The 20,893-nt window shown below is 38.3% G+C and overlaps 1 protein-coding gene across 4 annotated transcripts in view; it reads right to left on the bottom strand.

Annotated features, from left to right (window-relative positions):
- Positions 1–20,893, bottom strand: part of slc11a2 (solute carrier family 11 member 2) — a 212,569-nt gene that overhangs the window by 179,613 nt on the left and 12,063 nt on the right. Inside the window, exon 1 of one of the 4 annotated variants that reach the window (XM_051672311.1) lies at positions 11,987–12,064. The exons of 2 other annotated variants lie outside the window; for them this stretch is intronic. The gene's annotated coding sequence lies outside the window, so the exon portion shown is untranslated. Of the gene's footprint in view, positions 1–11,986; positions 12,065–20,893 lie in introns of those variants that run through there. One more of the 4 variants, XM_051672312.1, reaches the window with a different exon arrangement.

The following is a 20,893-nucleotide window of genomic DNA, read 5'->3' as shown; positions in this document are numbered from 1 at the left end:
CACCGTCAGCTCTGTAAACAGTGAAGTCGGAGCGCGCTCTGCTGGACAAACTACGTAATGACACCAATTCTAAAGCATTGTTTTCTGCATTATATGTTCTGAAAAAAGTTTTCATATCGGCGGATATCGGTAAAATATACGCAGATACCGGCCGACCGATAATATCGGTCGGGCACTAGTTGGGAGGGTTACTTTTGAAATGTATTCCACTACAGATTACAAAATACATGCTGTAAAATGTGATTTGTAACGTATTCCGTTGGATTACTCAAGGTCAGTAACGTATTCTAAATACTTTGGATTACTTCTTCAGCACTGGTAGATTTTTTTCACTTGTTTTGACTACAAAAACTCTGCCAGTACAGCAAGACAAAATACACGTTAAAAATACATTCTCTGAAAAACCTAAATATCTTATGCAGTGTTGTTTCTAAAACAAGATAAATCAAATTGTGTGGATAAAACGCCTCTGTGGGCCCACGCCTGTAAACAGTTGTTGGAAAAATGACTCATGTCATGCACAAAGTAGATGTCCTAAACGAATTGCCAAAACTATAGTTTGCTAATAATAAATCTGTGGAGAGGTTAAAAAATTATTTTTAATGACTTTAACCTAAGTGTTTGTAAACTTCTGACTTCAAATGTATGTGCGTGATATATATATATATATATATATGTGTGTGTGTGTGTGTGTGTGTGTGTCGTGCACAGTGCATTCAGAAAGTATTCAGACCCCTTGGTTTTTCTTTCACATTTTATGTTGCAGCCTTATGCTAAAATACTTTCTTTTTTCACATCAATCTACACTCCATACCTCAAAATGATTTATAACTTTTTATAACTTTATTAAAAAGCTTACATATCACATAAGTATTCAGACCCTTTGCTATGACACTTGAAATTTAGCTCAAGTGCATCCCATTTCTCTGTATCATCTTTGAGATGTTTCTACACTTTGAAGTCCACCTGTGGCAAATTAAATTGACTGAACATGATTTGGAAAGGCACACACCTGCCTATATAAAAAGTCTCACAACTGAAAATACATAGAGCAAAAACCAAGCCATGATGTCAAAAGAACTGCCTGCAGATCTCAGGGACAGGATTGTGTCGAGGTACAGATCAGGGGAAGGCTATAAAAATGCTTTGGCTGCATTGAAGTTTCCCAAGAGCACAGTGGCCTCCATAATCTTTACATGTAAGAAGCTTGGAACAACTAGGACTCTTCCTAGAGCTGGCTACCTGGCCAAACTGAGAAATAGGGGGAAGAAGGACCTTGGTAAGAGAGGTGACCAAGAACCCCATGGTCAATTTGGTTGAGCTCCAGAGATCATGTTTGGAAATGAGAGAAACTTGCAGAAGGACAACCATCATTACAACACTCCACCGATCTGGGTTTTATGGCAGAGTGGCCAGATGGAAGCCTCTCCTCAGTGCAAAACACACAAAAAAAAAAGCACCTAAAGGACTCACAGACTGTGAGAAACAAGATTCTTTGGTCTAATGAAACGAAGATTGAACTGTTTGGCCTCAATTCCAAGCATCATGTCTGGAGGAAACCAGGCACAGCTCTTTGCCTGCGCAATACCATCCCAACGGTGAAGCATGGTAGCATCATGCTGTGGAGGTGTTTTTCAGCGGCAGGAACTGAGGGACTGGTCAGGGTTGAAGGAAAGCTGAACACAACAAAATACAGAGATATCCTTAATGAAAACCTGTTCCAGAGCACTCCTGACCTCAGACTGGGCCGAAGATCACCTTCCAACAGGATAATGACCCTAAGCACACAGCCAAGACAATGCAAGAGTGGCTTAGCGACAACTCTGTAAATGTCCTTGAGTGGCCCAGCCAGAGCCCAGACTTGAACCCAATCGAGCATCTCTGGAGAGACCTGAAAATGCACCTCCATTTTGTTTAATTAATTGGATGCCATGTTTGCCAACTTCTGATTCTAATTAGGTTTTGTTGACGTCATTAGCCAAGTGGTTCAAATACTTTTTCAAACCTGCACTGAATGTTTGAATGACATATTCAATATGTACAAGAACAATACAATAACTGTATTGTGTGTTTGTTCATTATTGTAACTTAGATGAGGATCAAACCAGATTTAAAGACAAATGTATACATAAATACAGGTAATTCCAAAGCATTTACATACTTTTTCTTGCCACTGTGTGTGTGTCTGTGTATGTATATAGTTGAAGTAAGAAGTTTACATACAATTAGGCTGAAGTCATTAAAACTCATTTTTTAACCACTCCACAGATTTCAATTTGGCAAGTCGTTTAGGACATCAACTTTGTGCAATTTTTCCAACAACTGTTTACAAACAGATCGTTTCACTTTTAATTGACTATAATCACAATTCCAGTGGGTCAGAAGTTTACATACACTAAGTCAAAATGTGCCTTTAAGCAGCTTGGAAAATTCCAGAAAATTATGTCAAGCCTTTAGGCAATTAGCCAATTAGCTTCTGTTAGGCTAATTGGTTAACTGGAGTCAATTGCAGGTGTACCTGTGGATGTATTTTAAGGCCTACCTTCAAACTCAGTGCCTCTTTGCTTGACATCATGGGAAAATCAAAAGAAAGACCTCAGAAAAAAAAATTGTGAACCACCACAAGTCTGGTTCGTCCTTGGGAGCAATTTCCAAATGCCTGAAGGTACCACGTTCATCTTACAAACAATAGTAAGCAAGTATAAACACCATGGGACCACGCAGCCATCATACCGCTCAGGAAGGTTGCATTCAGTCTCCTAGAGATGAATGTAGTTTGGTGCAAAAAGTGCAAATCAATCCCAGAACAACATCAAAGGACCTTGTTAAGATACTGGAGAAAACAGGTAGACAAGTATCTATATCCACAGTAAAACTAGTTCTATATCGACACAACCTGAAACGCTGCTCAGCAAGGAAGAAGCCACTGCTACAAAACTGGCATAAAAAAGCCAGACTACAGTTTGCAAGTGCACATGGGGACAAAGATCTTACTTTTTGGAGAAATGTCTTCTGGTCTGATGAAACAAAAATTTAACTGTTTGGCCATAATGACCATCATTATATTTGGAAGGAAAAAGGGTGAGGCTTGAAAGCCGAAGAACACCATCCCAACCGTGAAGCATGGGGGTGGCAACATCATGTTGTGGGGGTGCTTTGCTACAGGAGGGACTGGTGCACTTCATAAATAGATGGCATCATGAGGAAGGAAAATTATGTGGATATATTGGAGCAACATCTGAAGACATCAGCCAGGAAGTTAAAGCTTGGTCGCAAATGGCTCTTCCAAATGGACAATGACCCCAAGCATACCTCCAAAGTTGTGGCAAAATGGCTTAAGGACAACAAAGTCAAGTTATTGGAGTGACCATCACAAAGCCCTGACCTCAATCCGATTGAAAATTTGTGGGCAAAACTGAAAAAAACGCGTGTGCGAGCAAGGAGGCCTACAACCCTGACTCCGTTACACCAGTTCTGTCTGGAGGAATGGGCCAAAATTCCAGCAACTTACTGTGAGAAGCTTGTGTAAAGCTACTCAAAAAGTTTGACCCAAGTTAAACAATTTAAAGGCAATGATACCAAATACTAACAAAGTGTATGTAAACTTCTGACCCACTGGGAATGTGATGAAAGAATAAAAGCTGAAATAAATAATTCTCTCTACTATTATTCTGATATTTCACATTCTTTAAATAAAAGTAGTGATCCTAACTGACCAAAGACAGGGAATGTTTTCTACGATTAAATGTCAGGAATTGTGAAAAACTGAGTTTAAATGTATTTGGCTAAGGTGTATATAAACTGACTAAGACTAAGGCAATACTGTAAAAATGTATATACTTTGTGTATATATAGATATACACAGTTGTGCTCAAAAGTTTGCATACCCTTGGAGAATTGACAATATATGTACCATTTTTTAAGAAAACATGAGTGAGCAGGCAAAACATTTCTTTTATTTCTTATGGGATTCATATTCAACTGTAGGTTATAACAGAATGGCACAATCATAAAACAAAACATGGCAACAATGAAAAAAATGAAATGACCCCAGTTCAAAAGTCTGCATACCCTTAGTTCTTAATACTGTGTATTGCCCTCTTTAGCATCAATGACAGCAGGCAGTCTTTTGTAATAGTTGTCTATAAGGCCCCAAATTCTTGCAGGTGGTATAGCTGCCCATTCATCTTGGCAAAATGCCTCCAGGTCATGCAAAGTCTTTGGTCATCTTGCGTGAACCGCACGTTTGAGATCTCCCCAGAGTGGCTCGATGATATTAAGGTCAGGAGACTGTGATGGCCACTCCAGAACCTTCACCGTTTTCTGCTGTAACCACTGGAGGGGCAACTTGGCCTTGTGCTTAGGGTTATTGTCGTGCTGGAAAGTCCAAGAGTGTCCCATGCGCAGCTTTCGTGCAGAAGAATGCAAATTGTCTGCCAGTATTTTCTGATAACCTGCTGCATTCATCTTGCTATCAATTTTCACAAGATTCCCCGTGCCTTTAGAGCTCACACACCCCCAAAACATCAGTGAGCCACCACCATGCTTCACAGTGGGGATGGTATTCTTTTCACTATAGGCCTTGTTGACCCCTTTCCAAACATAGCGCTTATGGTTGTGACCATAAAGCTTTATTTTGATCTCATCACTCCAAATTACAGTGTGCCAGAAGCTTTGAGGCATGTCAAGGTGTTGTCGGGCATATTGTAACTGGGCATTTTTGGGGCATTGGCACAGCGAAGGCTTCTTTCTGGAAACTCGACCATGCAGCTCATTTTGTTCAAGTATCGTCGTATTGTGCTCCTTAAAACAACCACACCATCTTTTTCCAGAGCAGCCTGTATTTCTCCTGAGGTTACCTGTGGGTTTTTCTTTGTATCCTGAACAATTCTTCTGGCAGTTGTGGTACGAAATCTTTCTTGGTCTACCTGACCTTGGCTTGGTATCAAGAGATTCCCGAATTTTCCACTTCTTAATAAGTGATTGAACAGTACTGACTGGCATTTTTAAGGCTTTGGATATCTTTTTATATCCTTTTCCATCTTTATAAAGTTCCATTACCTTGTTACGCAGGTCTTCTGACAGTTATTTTCTGCTCCCCATGGCTCAGTATCTAGCCTGCTCAGTGCATCCACGTGAGAGCCAACAAACTCATTGACTATTTATACACAGGCACTAATTGCAATTTTAAAAGCCACAGGTATGGGAAATTAACTTTTAATTGCCATTTAAACCTGTGTGTGTCACCTTGTGTGTCTGTAACAAGGCCAAACATTCAAGGGTATGTAAACTTTTGATCAGGGCCATTTGGGTGATTTCTGTTATAATTATGATTTAAAAAGGAGCCAAACAACTATGTGATGATAAATGGCTTCATATGATAAAACAAAAAAAACATCCAGTGAGCACCAGTTCTGCGGATGGGAATGCCTTGTTGATGAGAGGTCAACAGAAAATGGCCAGACTGGTTCGAACTGACAAAGCCTTTGGTAACTCAGATAACTGCTCTGTACAATTGTGGTGAGAAGAATATCATCTCAGAATGCTATTCTGGGATGCTGGTTGGCACTGTTTTGGTGGCACGAGGGGGACCTACACAATATTAGGCAGGTGGTTTTAATGTTGTGGCTGATCATGAAAATGCAGTGTTTTTTGTTGCATTTATATTGACAAACTGTTTTCCTTAGTTGTGAAAGTTAAAATAAGCTTAAAATATTGATGTTGAGTTTACAGTTACAATTTTAATTCAGATTCATGCACAGATTAACTCGAACTCGACTCAGCCTGTTATGTATAGAGTCTGACACGGACCCTTTTGGACTCTGACTCGATTGTTTAAAGACTCTAACATAAATCTGAATCGACTAAGGTGGGCTCAAACCCAACACTAAAAAACACTATCAGATCTTCATGACCTATGTGGTGAGCAGGGCGGAGCCGAGCGGCATCTGGGCAGAGCGAGGCCGGGAAGATAAGTGGCGAATGACTTTCACCTGCGTGCCACACCGGTCTCGCGTTCCAGCAAGGAGTGGAGGGAGTACTTAAGGAGAAGAGACAGCGGCAGATGGGAGAGAGAGATGCGTGAAGCTGTTTGTGTGTATCTGCGTGTCAGTGTGGTGTAACTGAAAAGTGCAACAATAAATGTCTACGTGTTCTGTCAAGCCGGCACCAGCTTCCTCCTTTCCATAATTGTTACAACCTCATACTCTTTAACTGCATACAAAGTGGACATGTTATCCTTACTACCAAGGTCAGAAATTAACCAGAGCTCAGGGGAAAATGGCCAAGAGTTTTAAGATGTGGTGGCAAAAAATGTCCCCAAAGTGAATTTCCCAGTTTTTTTAATCTGCCATCCAACCTTAGATTTTTATTTATTATTATTATTGCTGATATACATAAATAAATATGACCAAAATGGTAAGCGCTAACAATTAGCTGCATTTAGAAAAATTAATAAAACCGGTCATTCACTACAGAAACCGTACTCTCCTCTGCCATGTTGAAAGTTTATGACTCTTCCCATCTCGGAAACTTGGTTATCAAAATGATCACCAAGTTTCCAAGTCGTAATTCCGATACCATGTGAAGACAGCATAAGAATCGATATCAAGATTCAAATGAAGGTCACAATGCATTGAAAAACCTATATTTTTACCCACCCCTAATTGTGAATATGTATCTTCACGCAAATCGGACATCACGCCTCACGCTGTGTTTGTTGTTAAATGCAGTGAGCTCATCTTAACAGAAAGGGTGAAAAGCAGAGGAAGACACTGGGTGCACGTATGCACACGGCATGCACACACGCCAAATGACAATCGCATGCCCAGTTTATTCTTCGCTAAGTCACCAAAATTTTTACTTTTTCCAAGTATTGTAATCATTCCATTATCGCCAGCCCTTGCAATATGCGTAGATATGTACATTTGCGATATTTTGATTATTATTAACATGGGATACCTAAACAAAAACCAGCAGAAGCTGCTATCTATCATCTAAAATGCACAAAAAAATCTTTAAGAACTATTATCTATATTTACAAATGTAAAGTTTTGGTGTGAACTAATTAGTGGCCGACCGATTTATCGGTGACGGTGGTTCTGCAGACAGTGCGGAGTCAAGCGGTGCGGAGTTAAGCGGTGTCTTCATGGTAAGTTGCTAACTTGTTTGTGAAATACATACTGGAATGTTAATAAACAATGACCCCATCATTTTCCCTTTTCAATATAATTAATATAACGTTAACCCTGTCCCTGATAACCATGCTATGTTGTTACCTAGTTGGTGAGACGCAGTGCTGAAAAGTAAATAAACAACGTCCATCTTTTGCTCTTCGTGACAACGAGCCTATAGCTAACTAGCTAACCACGTAGCTACTTTCATTGCTTGTCAGCTGAGTGCAGGGGTGTAAAGTAATGAATTACAAATACTCATGTTACTGTAATTAAGTAGTTTTTCCCAGGAATTGTACTTTAAGTAGTTTAAAAATTGTATACTTTTACTTGAGTACATTTTAAGTGCTGTAACTGTACTTTTAATGCGCTATTTTCCCACCGTCTCTGTTCACTACTTCCATGTCCCGATTTTATTTTTATCTATCAACATGATTGGCTAGGGAGAGTCTCGTGACTCCCGTCAAATCAAATCACACGTAAAAAACTTGAACTGCAGCTGTAGATCTGGCGCCAACTGTTATGGATGTGGAGGATGCCTCAAATACATTAACACCAGAACACCTGAAAGTGCTTTTTGCAGTGAAATAGGCCAACTGCACGATTGTGTCATGTGAGTTTAACTTGCTCAAGCCAAATATCAGCATTAACCCTGCCTCTAATTTTAAGAAACATATCAAGGTAACTTTCATATTTCTGCTTACTAGATTCTGTGTGTCTATAATGTAGCCTGTAAATTAGCGATCTATCACTAAGATTATTGGGTTGATGTGAGAGATTAAGGCAATGTTATCAATAGGGCTGGGCGATAAAACAAACTTGATGTTTATCTTAAAAAAAAAAAAAAAAAAAAAAAAGAGATGTCCTCGATATCAATGATAAACTTTTGAGTAATTTTCTACACTTAGCCTATGTTCTAAATCTAGACCAGGGGTGTTCATTTCATCAATCGTGATAGCAAGACAACCACTGGTTGGTTGATCTAGATAAAATATAAAAGATTTACTTTTTATTTCCTAGCGTCTGTAACTGCGCACTGTTTGATTGACAGGCGGCTAATGTTTGTGCGCCAATTCAGGTATGCGCCTAAACGATCAAATACACTTCATAATTCCGCCAATGCCCGTCTTGGTGAGGTATTAATGTAAACGCAGTCAGTTTGGTCTAAAGTGAAGGTAAACAGTGGGACAAAAGCGTATTTGCATCAAAATGTCGGACTTGAAATGTACATGTAACCGAATAGAGCACTGTTTAGTATGTCATATAAAGGCTATTACTCAAACAACAATAACAAGGAAACGAGAAACCCAATCACTACTTTTGGCTGAATAACTTGAGTAGCTTTAAAAGTACAAATGTAATAGAATAAAACAGTTACATTTTTAATAATATTTAATTTTTTTTTACATTTTTTTATAATACCGACCCCTGATGTAGAGGGTGTGTTAATTTGTATAATAAATTACCAGGAAAGTAGAGATGATAAAATATTTTATAATTATGCTTAGACTTTATCAAGTTTTTTTCTAATGCCTGATCAACCTTTGTAGAGCAATACTTCAGGCAGAACATTCCACCAATCACAAACTTCAGAAAATTGTGCATCGTGCATTAGAATGAGAACACAGCTATTGCTGGGCTTAAAGATACAATAATTAAATCAATGTGGAACACTGCATCTCAAAAGGAGGACAATGTGGTCCCCCATCTGCTACTTCTCAAAGTTCTCAAATGAAAATTCTCTTATCATTTACTCACCCTCATGCCATCCCAGATGTGTATGACTTTCTTCAGCAGAACACAAATTAAGATTTTTAGAAGAATATTTCAGCCCTGTAGGTCCATGCAATACAAGTGAATGGATGCCAACATTTATGTGCTTTTTGGAGCATAAAAAGGCAGCATGAAAGTAATCCATATGACTGCAGTGGTTAAATCCATGACTTTAGAAGTTATATGATAGGTGTGGGTGAGAAACAGATCAATATTTATGTCCATTTTTGCTAGAAATTCTTCTCCCTGCCCAGTAGATGGCAATATGCATGAAGAATGTGAATCACCAAAAACAAAAGAAGAAAGTGAAAGTGGAGATTGATTGAGCAGGGTGGAGAATTTATAGTAAAAATTGACTTAAATATTGATCTGTTTCTCACCCAACATATCATATCTTTCTGAAGACATGGATTTAACCATGTTAAATTATGTGGACCAAAAGAGCTGAGATATGCTTCTACAAATCTTAATTTGTGTTCTGCTGAAGAAAGAAAGTCATACACATCTGAGATGGCATAAGGGTGACTAAATGATAAGAGAATTTTCATTTTTGTGTGAATTATTCCTTTAAAGCCCAATTGTGCAGGACATGACGCACCAAGTGACAATGTTTTTTTAGTGTTATTTTTAATTTTTTTGCATTCCTTGCATTGTTTTGAACATATTTTATGCGCAACAATAACTCTCTCAGTTGGCATTAAGGGAAATTTAGGCCCTTCACAAACTGATTTTAATGTAATTGTTTCATACATTATGATATTGAAAATAACTTTCATCTTTTCATTGCTGTAATCATGTCGCCCTTTTATTTTTATTTTTTAATCAGATTCATGTAGTGTTTACATTATCATAGATAAGTGATGTATTTTAAAAAGTTGTCAGTCACAAACACCTATAAAATACCTATATTTTGTATACTTTGTCAAACAGCCATAAAAGGGAATGTAAATTACGGTATGTGTGCTACATTTTTAAATTGCAGCATAGAGTTTTTATTATAAAGGGGCATAGTTTTCGCAACTCAGTACTCAATACTCACTACTCACGAGTACTTTTAAATGAGCTACTCTTTTACTTACTTGAATAGTTTTTAGGACAGGTAATTTTACTCTACTCAAACTACATTTTTTAAGAAGTAACAGTACTTTTACTTGAGTATTACTTTTCAGTACTCTTTCCACCATTGGCTGAGTGGAAGCTAATGTGTAAACATGCATTCACCAAACTGTTTTTTTTTCAAGATCTGCAGTTTGGTACCCCCTTCAACCGAACAATTCCAGTCATTGCATTTACAGAATGTAATATTTAAAAGTCTGGTTTACCACCATTGAAAGTTTCCCCTGAACTTGTATAGCAGAATACGGTGTAACACCTCTGCCGCGGTTTATCTCTTGACTCGGCAGGTGTTAAAGCTTCCTGTTTTACAACCTGCCCCTAACTGACTGGCAGTATTAAAATAGTCAGCATTTGACTGATACTAAACAGTGCTACTGATGTTTATTTAGCTATTTATTTTATTTTTATTTATTCTTTTATTTAAATGGTCAGCAACTGACTGACTCTAAACACACAGTACTGATTTTTATTTAGCTATAATTTTAATTTATTATTTACTTAAATGGTCAGCAACTGACTGATACTGAACATACAGTACTGATGTTTATTTAGCTATTTATTGTATTTTTATTTATTCATTTTCATTTCTAGAATTTGTTGACATTATTATTATACAATGTCAAATATTCTTTGATAAAAATATTTAAGAAAGCAGCCTTCTGAGTACCTCTGCATAGTCATATCGGTGCACAATCCACACAGAAAATGTCTGTTTTCATTTCAGCTCAAATTAGCAAATTGTGGTATTGGTAATCGGTGAATTTCCCCCCTCTAAAATCGGTATCGGTCGGGCTCTAGAACTAATAAATATAATGCATAATAAAAGTTAATTCAGTTTGTAGCAATTTTATGTGCATGTAATTTACTATATATTTAATTGTATGACACATCAGCATTATATTGGTCTATCAGCCACCCTGCTCTCTAAAATCGGCATCAGCCATTTAAAAACCCATATCGATCCCTAGTTAGTAGCGCTTGTCCAGAAATACTTTTCTACTTGTACAGAAATAATGCTGCAAAGGCCATAACAAAAGAACATTACAATAAGGCTGCAAGTATTATGCCATATATTTTGTCATACAAACGATGGGCAAGTAAGTGTCACAGTGGCAAGATGAAAGCCGTTCACTGAAGACAGCAGTTTTGAAAACTACTCTATAAGCGCTTGAGAAATTGCACAGGATAAATTTGCTTCATTGTCAGTGAAGCACTGTAATTAATTTAATTAATTAATTTTTAATTTATAATTAATTAATTTTCTTTATTTATCACACATTATACATTTGCACATATACAGTGAAATTCTTCTTTTTCACATATCCCAGCTAGGCTGGGCTCAGAGTGCAGGGTCAGCCATGATACGGCACCCCTGGAGCAGATAGGGTCAAGGGCCTTGCTCAAGGGCCCAACAGTGGCATCTTGGCGGTGCTGGGGCTTGAACCCCTGAGCTTCTGATCAGTAACCCAGAGCCTTAACCGCTGAGCTACCACTGCCCCTCAGTAGTTCAACTAGTAGAGCATGGCACTTGCACCGCTAAGATCATAGGTTTGTGTCCCAGTGAACACACAAACTGACAAAATGTATACACTGAATGCACTGTAAGTCAGTGTATAAAAGCGTCTGCCAAATGTGTTAATGTAAATGTAAGCACTGTTAGCTCAAAATCATACATCAGAAAATTTTCCCATCTGAACCCTCTAATTAAGATATTAAAACTGCATTTAAAAAAAAAAAAATACACTCTTCAAAGAAAACCTCACCGGTTCTGACCACACATGGTGCCGCTAATGACTAATGGATTTAAAACAGCAAGTCTATAACTATATAGAGCCAGTTACAACTCACTGTTATGTATTTACTGTAAACAAATCATCTCTCACAATACATACAAATGGAAAGGTTTGTGAAAGGAAATAGCCTACCTACAGCCAGATGAAGAGCAGTACTGAGCTAGAAAATTTACATTTTCATTTGACTAATCTTTAGCAAATGACCATATGAAATACAGGAAGCTGTTTTAATCTGTGAACAGCAGCAAATAACATATCTGATAACTTCAACTGCAGAGAACACACCCAGAGTCCAACAGTTTCATGCATTACGAACAACTAAACGCACAAACTATCAGAAGCCTTTTATTTTTGTCACACATTATACATTTTTGCATATATACAGTGAAATTATTATTTTTATTTTTTTCTGCATATACCAGCTAAGCTGGCATCAGAGCGCAGGGTCAGCCATGATATGGTCCCCCTGGAGCAGATAGGGTCAATCTATGTGTTATATCCTCCTCTGAACCAGCAATTCTTTTAGGCCAGGTGTGTTCACACTTCTAAGAAAGATGTTATTATAGCAAGATCTACCATGCACAATGTCAATAGGCCTACATTGTTAGCAGTGTTGCCATGTTATCAAAATTTCAGTTGTCAATACCAATACCAGTGAAATGTAATGATTCTCTATACCAATTTTGATAGTACAACAAAAGCCAAACGTAAATGTAAATTAAGTTAACTGTTAAATTCTCAATAATTACTAAAGACAGGTAAACAGTCATTAATAAAATGAGAACAAAGAAATGAATTACAAGCAATTAGAACAAAGAAATACACATTAAGAAAACAGTGCTTTAAAGCTGCACTATGTAAGATTTTTTTTTATTAAAAATGAACAAATTGCCATTATTGATTGAGTACATAAACAATCAGTGTTCAAAACAATGTCCTTACCTTACCCCGATTCAGTAAGGTAAGCCTATAAAAATGATTTGTATTTTGAGCTGTCGGGTTCGATTCACTTATGATGCACATCCTTGCATCATTATGTCATATGAACATAGGAAAGAAGAGCCAGCTGTCTCATTCCCATGTAAACAAGATGGCGGTAATGCACAGTTTTTGTTTGCGAGAAGCCGTTAAAAAGAAGAAAGAAACTACAGTTCAGTTCAATCATTTGGTGAAGTAGTTTACCTGCTTCAATGCTTGGATATGTTGTTTGGTAGGGTTGTTGAAGCTAATATTGCTTGTCATACTTGTATGAATCGAACAATACTTGTGTGTTAACCGATCGTGATGTATCCACGTTGTCGGGGGGGAGTTACCGTGACATGTATTTTTTTAAACATATTATTTTCATGTTTAATTAAGTATATTTTATCCCCATCATTATTTAATCCTCGTTTTATGTTTTTAGTTTAAGGTGTTATTGTGTGCATTCATAGACAAACTATTTTAGTATTAAGGTTCACTTGCATTATCAACAGGCTGTACAATATAACAAAAATAATAGTCTTCCATTGAACTCGTATTAGCCATATCACGAGTATCACCTCTTAAATTGTAAAATTCGCTTAGCGCAAATGCTCTCGAAGCACACACATATGCTGCCTGTCAGACAGCGTGTGGCTACAGATCTAAGGAAATAAAAAGTGCAATAAAAACAAATAATAGATAAGACACTTGAAAAATTATATTAAAATATACTGGTAGTGACTGAATCCCCAGTTCTTTACGTAAAAGCACTTTGTGTAGTGTCAGAATAGCGCTACAAGTGTAAAATTCATTCATTCAAAATATGTGAATACGAGTGTTGTTTATCTTCAAAGCAAGTAATATTACAGTTTTAAATGTTTACTCGTATAACATTATATCAACATGAAAATAGCATGTTATGACTCCGGCTCTGAATATCTCCCAGTCATGATCACACAGGCGATGTCCAGGTAAGCTCAAATCATGAGATTCATCTGCCAGAAGAGCAGTGCCGAAACAGGAATCACATTTAGTGTTCTTCCGCAAATTGCTTGCAATTTTAAGTTTCAACCACAGATGTCACTAGAGAGCACAAAGTTGCGTAGTGCAGCTTTACGTTTTTCACAGCAGTATCCAGAATTATATTCAGAACGAATTGTAGTGAACTCTGAAATAAAACTACTTGTATTACTGGTCTTCGCTGTATAATACATAAATACTTTAAGCCACTAAAATAGTTCAGCCAAGAGCACTGAATAGTTTTCTTGTTACTGTTGTCTGATTAAAATTAACAACATACTAGACAGCGGCAGATCTAGGCAGCATTACACAGGTCTGATGTTTTTATACAAATCCGCTTTTGTCACACTGTTCACATTAATTTAAGACATAACTGACTGTTTTAGGGATGTGCAAAACTACCAATTTTTATAATCAACTAGTCAGTCGGTAGTTTGAACGACTAGTCAGTGTTAAAGATAATGTATAATTGGCTCTGTTACGTTCACATGACCCCCTTCAGACGCCTTTTAGAGGGACATACGGATGCTAAGTGCAGCACTTCAACATGGTGACTAACGATATTCAACTAAATAGGATGTTCAGAGTTTTATGTGTGACGTATTGGGCACTAAAATTAAATTTTGCCCCAGATTCTTTATTTTAGGCAATGGGGCGGTCATTAATATAGGGGATAAACACATAAAGAATTGGGTTCTAGCCAGTGTTATGATCGGCAGACAGATTGGTCTAAGGGGATAGAAGTTGGCTGGAGCGCCCTCATTTCAAGAGTGGTGCACAGAGATGGGTAGGGTGGTAGCATTCGAGGAAATGTCATGTAGAAGGCTGGAGAACTTAGATTCATTTGATGGGAAATGGGGCAGCTATTTGGCCTTCTTGGAGAGCTCTCGGGGATGGGCAGTGGAGAGAGAAATATAGTTTTAAATGTGTGATTATTATATTATTTTGTGTGTGTGTGTGTGTATACTCATGTGTGACCACAGGGATATTTGTTGAGGGTCAGGGTGGGGTTGGGGATTTATGAGGGGTAGAAGACATTTGTTTTATGTGAATTCCTCTGAGACTGTGCATGCCTCCGTTTTATGCTGACTCATCCTGGGCTTTTCAGACACACCAATTGTTTGGCTGTGACAACTTCCTCTACTTGGTTTTTAAAAAGAAAGCCAGCTATTCAGCACATTTTAAGGAAAGAGGAACAGTAGACATATTCTCATTTACATAACCTGAAGAACTTTAGTGAGTTTTCAAATAAACCTTATGTTCTTTTACATGAAAGACAATGATTTCTTACACATCCTCTGAAGTGGACAACATGTTCCTATGAATATAGGAAAAGTTTAGTATTAGCACATGTATGCGGTTCCATACAAAAAACAAACATCTGCAAGCCTCGACATCTAAGAGCATTTGTTTTCAGCCCCAGTTGCAGGGGATGATGCGCTGGGGGACGTCAATGCTTTCAGAGCGGGTTTCAGTCGTCGGGCTTGCCGTCATCCAGCTGCTTGCCATACTGACCCAGCCCATGTAAATATATGTTTATTTTTCTAAACAAAAATGATCAGGATTGCCCATCAGCATAATTTGTGGGTAGGCTAAGACTGTTTTTATTCTTCCAAACTGCCAAAAGTTATCACCTCCTAGGTTAATTTGGCATGCAAGCGATCCATTCAAAATAAGTTTTTGTTAAAAATGCACATCTGTCATGTGAGCCTGTTTTGTTTCAGCCAGAACAGACCTTAGTCATGACTGTATGGTCACTTGTTTGAATCATGGCTTATCGGTTAACTGGTTTATAATCGGTTACTGACGGTTAATCAGTTAAAATAATTTGCCAAAATTTGCATTCCTATTTAAACCTTTAAAGACAGGTCAACCATGAGCTTTGAGGTTGTTAATTGATGGCACATGCTTCTGTTGAAGCCATCATATTTCAACTTCATTGTTTAAAAATTGTTTAATAACAGAATTCCTGGTAAAGAACTACACTACCCATGAATCCTGAAGAAAAAGATACACCAAATCAGAGAATCACAGCCAACAAACTGCACCAAATGAGCTCCGCAGAGACCGATGACTGCCATGACATGCTGTGAATGACGCAATCGAGTTGGTCTTCTTACAAACTTAAACTACTTCTATAGCCTGAAAAAATAAATGGTGGAAACATAAATCCATATCCAGGCACTCACGTGTTTTAATATTAAAAGCCTTTATTATAGTGGCTACATCTTAAAGCACCAACGTGTATCGGCCCAAACAGGCCTTCATCAGGGTGTCACAAAATTGAGAAGCAGTAAGTAACTTCATTAGCCTCACCATAATGCAGGTGCTAGCCATTAGAGATCTGAAATTATTTAACACCGATAATCAAAAACAAATTAAACATTTAGACATACTAACATTGCAATATAAAGAAAACAGTATACAAAGAGAGTAATGTATAAAAAAAACAAACAAACAAACATAGAATCAGGCACAGTTTTAACATTACCATAGAAATCAGACCTCAATATTAACAAGTTCAGTCCATTACTCTCTTTGTATACTGTCTTCTTTATATCGCAATGTTAATATGTCTAAGTGTTTAATTTGTTTTTGATTACTGGTGTTAAATAATTTCAGGCCTCTAGAGGTGGCTGTAGTAGAGTATTATGGTGAGACTATTAAGTCACTTCCTGTTTCTCCATTTTGTGACACCCTGATGAAGGCCTGTTTGGGCCGATACGAGTTGGTGCTTTTTTAAAATGTAGCCCCTATAATAAAGGCTTTTAATACTGAAAATCCACGAGTGCCTGGATGTGGCTTTATGTTTCCACCATTTTTTTCATGTAACTAGCCCCCTTTTTGGAGCACCTGTGGCATTTTCTTTTGAGTACCAGATGAGCTCTTGGACATAATTTGGTTTCTTTTCATACTTGTATAGCCTATTTGCAATTATCTGAATAAAATTAAAATATTGTTTCTAAACTTGCAATCAACAACTTTAAATCAAGACTTTTATATTTTTAGGGGTCCATAAATTAATCAGCCACCGATCTAAATCGGCCAATTTACGTCTTAAATCCGTGAACGTGATCAGCCGATCGTGCCTAGATTCAGGGCCGATCTTTTTTGCAGCACGTAGGGAATCACACATACACTGCTACTCTAAAGAATAAGCTCTTTCTCAGCCCTTGAAGCATACAGTGCAGCCTGTAGTTCTTGGCAATTCGAAGCATTCGCAAATTCAGACTTTCAAAAATGCTGAAATTTCAGATTAATATGCTGGTATGTTTTAAAAAAAAAAAAAATGCGTATGAATTACATGTGCATGAATATTAAGTTGCCCATTTTCAAGAGTCATTAAGGTAAAAATTCTGACTTGCAACACAGTGAGCACGAGAGGATAAAGATACTGCAAACGGGTATAAAAACAAATTAAACAATATAAAAAAGCAAATACAAATGTGAGTATACATGATGTAACGCGAGTCGTGACAATCAGCGAAAGACTGTTTGAGCGATCATGAGCGCTTTCATCTTTACTCCCTTCTAGAGGTCGACCGATAATACATTTTACAGATACCGATAATTAAGTTGGGCAGTATCTGCCGATAAACAATTAATCAACCGATAGTTTTTTGAATTGATCCTGAATGAAAAAAATAACAGTTAAATAGTGCTGAACTTTATTACAAAAATAAACAGTACTGACTGAACCATGAAAATGTATTGTACTTTTTTAAATGAAATATATAAATATTAATATACATGAAATAATATTAGAATTTTGAAGTCAGCTGATTTTTAAATTGACGTTGTTTCTTTAGTCCACAAGAGGGCGCAATAAATACATAAACCATTCAGCACCGTTATATTATTGCATAGAACATTCCTATACTGGCTGTTAAAAATAGAAAATTAATTTCATTTTCAACTAATGTGCATAAAATAAATAAAAAGTTTTAGTCTGTCCAGATTCTCAAATATTAAGTCAAAAGTAAAATGAGGGGGGAAAACGCTTCAATAGATAGTTCACATGGTGTTACACTTGCACTGATTCCTACTACTCCAGACTCAAGCTTCATAATAACAGCAAAATACCACATTGTTTTTTATTCAGTACAGCTGTACACTAAAAATAAATAAAATCAACCTTTGAAGCAATGTACATATTAAATGTACAATTTTACCAGGATTGAACACTGTATTTTTTATGAAAAAACAACAACAACCTGTACACAGTAAAATAACAGTATATACCCATGAAATACCCATAAGCCTTTGCGCTTGGATAAGTATGTATGCTTTGGCAATGCATTGGAGATACAACAATTAAAAACAAAACAAAAAAAACATGTACAAAAGTTTTTATTCAGACTTAATAGAAGTCTTAGTTTAATTAGTGTTGTTGTTTTGTTATCAATAGTTGTGTTTTGTTTGAAGTCACCATTATGGTGATTAGTGTTCTTTTGAACTGGCACCTTGGACCTTCTTTATTATTATATTATGTACTTCCAGCCAGTCAATTTGTGTTTAAGTAAAACACAAGTTGTTGCACTTGTGCTACTTGGAAGACAAAACCTAAAGTCAGACTGAATATCTGATCCTACCTTGCAAATGGCACTATATGTGGCAATAGTGATGCATTACACATAAAAACATAAAAGCAAAAACAGTAAAGATTATTTCAGCAAAATGGTATCAGCAAACTGTTTGATGTTTTTGATTAATTTACAGCATAACAGCATAGGAGTTGTTAACAAGACACACACGGATATCTACTCTCGGCACATAAAATGCAACAATGGTGACAATTAACAAACATACTTATGTAAAAAAGTAAAAGCTGAACATTAAAATACAAGTAACTTAGACTACAACAAAAACAATGTCAGAATATACCAGCAAATAGTAAAAAATCAAAGTAAATTCTTCATGCCGTGGTGCATGCTGGGAACATAGCTGTTAATTTAAACAACAGTAGACAGTATGTAATTTAACAGCAATATGCTGCTAAACTGCAGCTGTATACTGTAGCTGTCAAAAACAGTATCTTGCTGTTAATTTCGTGGCCGAGCGCCCATGCGGAGAGAGAGAGAAAGAGGTAAGGGCGCTTACACCTGATCTAAATTATGTCTAACACCTGTCTCTAATTCCAGTGAGCTTGGGGAGAACGGTCCCTGTGATGTTGGCTACGATGCTTGAGAATTGGATGCGATGCTTGATATGGGGTTAATAGAGGAATCCCACAGCGATTGGTCCAGCCCAGTTGTTCTAGTGTCTAAGAGCGACAGGTCTGTACGGTTCTGTGTGGATTATAGGAAAGTCAATGCGGTGTCTAAATTTAATGCGTACCCGATGCCCAGCGTTGATGTGTTGCTCGTTCGGTTAGGTACTGCTCGATTTTATTCGACATTGGATTTGACAAAGGGTTATTGGCAGATCCCCTTGACACTAAATTCCCATGAAAAAACCAGCCTTCTCCACGTCGTTGGATTGCACCAATTTGTGACGCTTCCATTCGGTTTGTTTGGGGCCCCGGCTACGTTTCAGCGTCTCATGGACCGAATCCTCAGGCAGCGGCGTAAGCCAAATGCGGTCTATCTAGACGACAGTATAATTTACAGTAATGACTGGCAGCGGCACATACAGCATCTGAGGGCGTTCCTGAGATCGCTGCAGCGGGCGGGCCTCACGGCAAACCCCAAGAAGTGCGCAATTGGGCGGGTGGAGGTATGGTATCTGGGGTTCCACTTGGGTCATGGGCAGGTGCGTCCCCAAATTGACAAGACCGCAGTGATTGCGACCTGCCTGCGACCCAAGACCAAAAAGGGGGTGAGACAATTCCTGGGGCTGGCTGGCTATTACAGGAGGTTTGTGCCTAATTATACGGACGTCACCAGCCCGCTGACTGATCTCACTATAAAGGGGGCTCCAGACACGGTCCAGTGGACGGAGCAGTGCCAACAGGCATTCACACAAATTAAAGCCGCACTTTGCAGGGGGGCCGCTTTTGCATGCACCTAATTTCTCTCTCCCTTTCCTATTACAGACGGACGCTTCAGACAGAGGACTGGGGGCCATACTCTCACAGGTGGTGGAGGGGGAGGAGCGCCCGGTGCTGTACATCAGCCGCAAGCTCTCCTTGAGGGAGACCAAGTACAGCACTGCGGAGAAGGAGTGTCTGGCCATCAAGTGGACGGTCTACACCCTCCGCTACTACCTGCTGGGGTGGGCCTTCACCCTGTGCTCGGACCATGCCCCACTCCAATGGCTCCACCGCATGAAGAATACCAACACACGGATCACCCGTTGGTATCTGGCTCTCCAGCCCTTTAAATTCAAGGTGGTCCACAGACCGGGGGCGCAGATGGCTGTCGCCGACTTCCTTTCCAGAAATGGGGGGGGGGGAAAGTGGTAGACAGGCCGGATGGCTCCCCGGCCTGAGTCGGGAGGTGGGGGTATGTGGCAGCGGGGGCATGGTCAAGCGCCCGTCCAGAGAGAGAGAAAGCGGTAAGGGCGCTTACATCTGAGCTAAATTATGTCTAACACCTGTTTCTAATTCCAGTGAGCTTGAGGAGAGCGGCATATAAACAAGAAGTTACTGTGCCAGTTGTGACTGTGTTACCCCTATGTTTGTGATTAAAAGCTCACCTGAGACCTGAACCTTCCTGTCCCAGTGACCTCCTTCCATTGAACTGTTACAAACATCATTCCTGACAAAGCATTTAAACAACTCATTGCTTAATCTGAGAAATGTTTATAAGAGAGCAAGACACAACGGCCAAAGACCTCCACCAACATTAAGGGGCTGTTCACACAGAACACTTTTGCAACCATCCATTTGTTTTTCCTATGTAAACGTGCGCTAAATGAACGTCTTTGTTTCCCTTTGTTTTTGTTTATTCAGCGTCTCGTGCAGGAGCACTGCTTTTTTTTTTAGATGTGTCTAATTAAAAAGAACTTTAAAAGTATATTGAGACACCTGCTTTCTGTTAAACTGTATTTGTTGTGCTGTGTCTAGCTTTTTTTAGTGCAAGAATGTGATCGATCTGAAGTCATCGTATTACAGTA

This window comes from Myxocyprinus asiaticus, chromosome 35, assembly GCF_019703515.2.
Source record: "Myxocyprinus asiaticus isolate MX2 ecotype Aquarium Trade chromosome 35, UBuf_Myxa_2, whole genome shotgun sequence".
NCBI classification, from domain to species: Eukaryota; Metazoa; Chordata; class Actinopteri; order Cypriniformes; family Catostomidae; genus Myxocyprinus; species Myxocyprinus asiaticus.
Note: the sequence above shows the minus strand (reverse complement) of the source record. Positions and strands in the feature narration are given on the sequence as shown.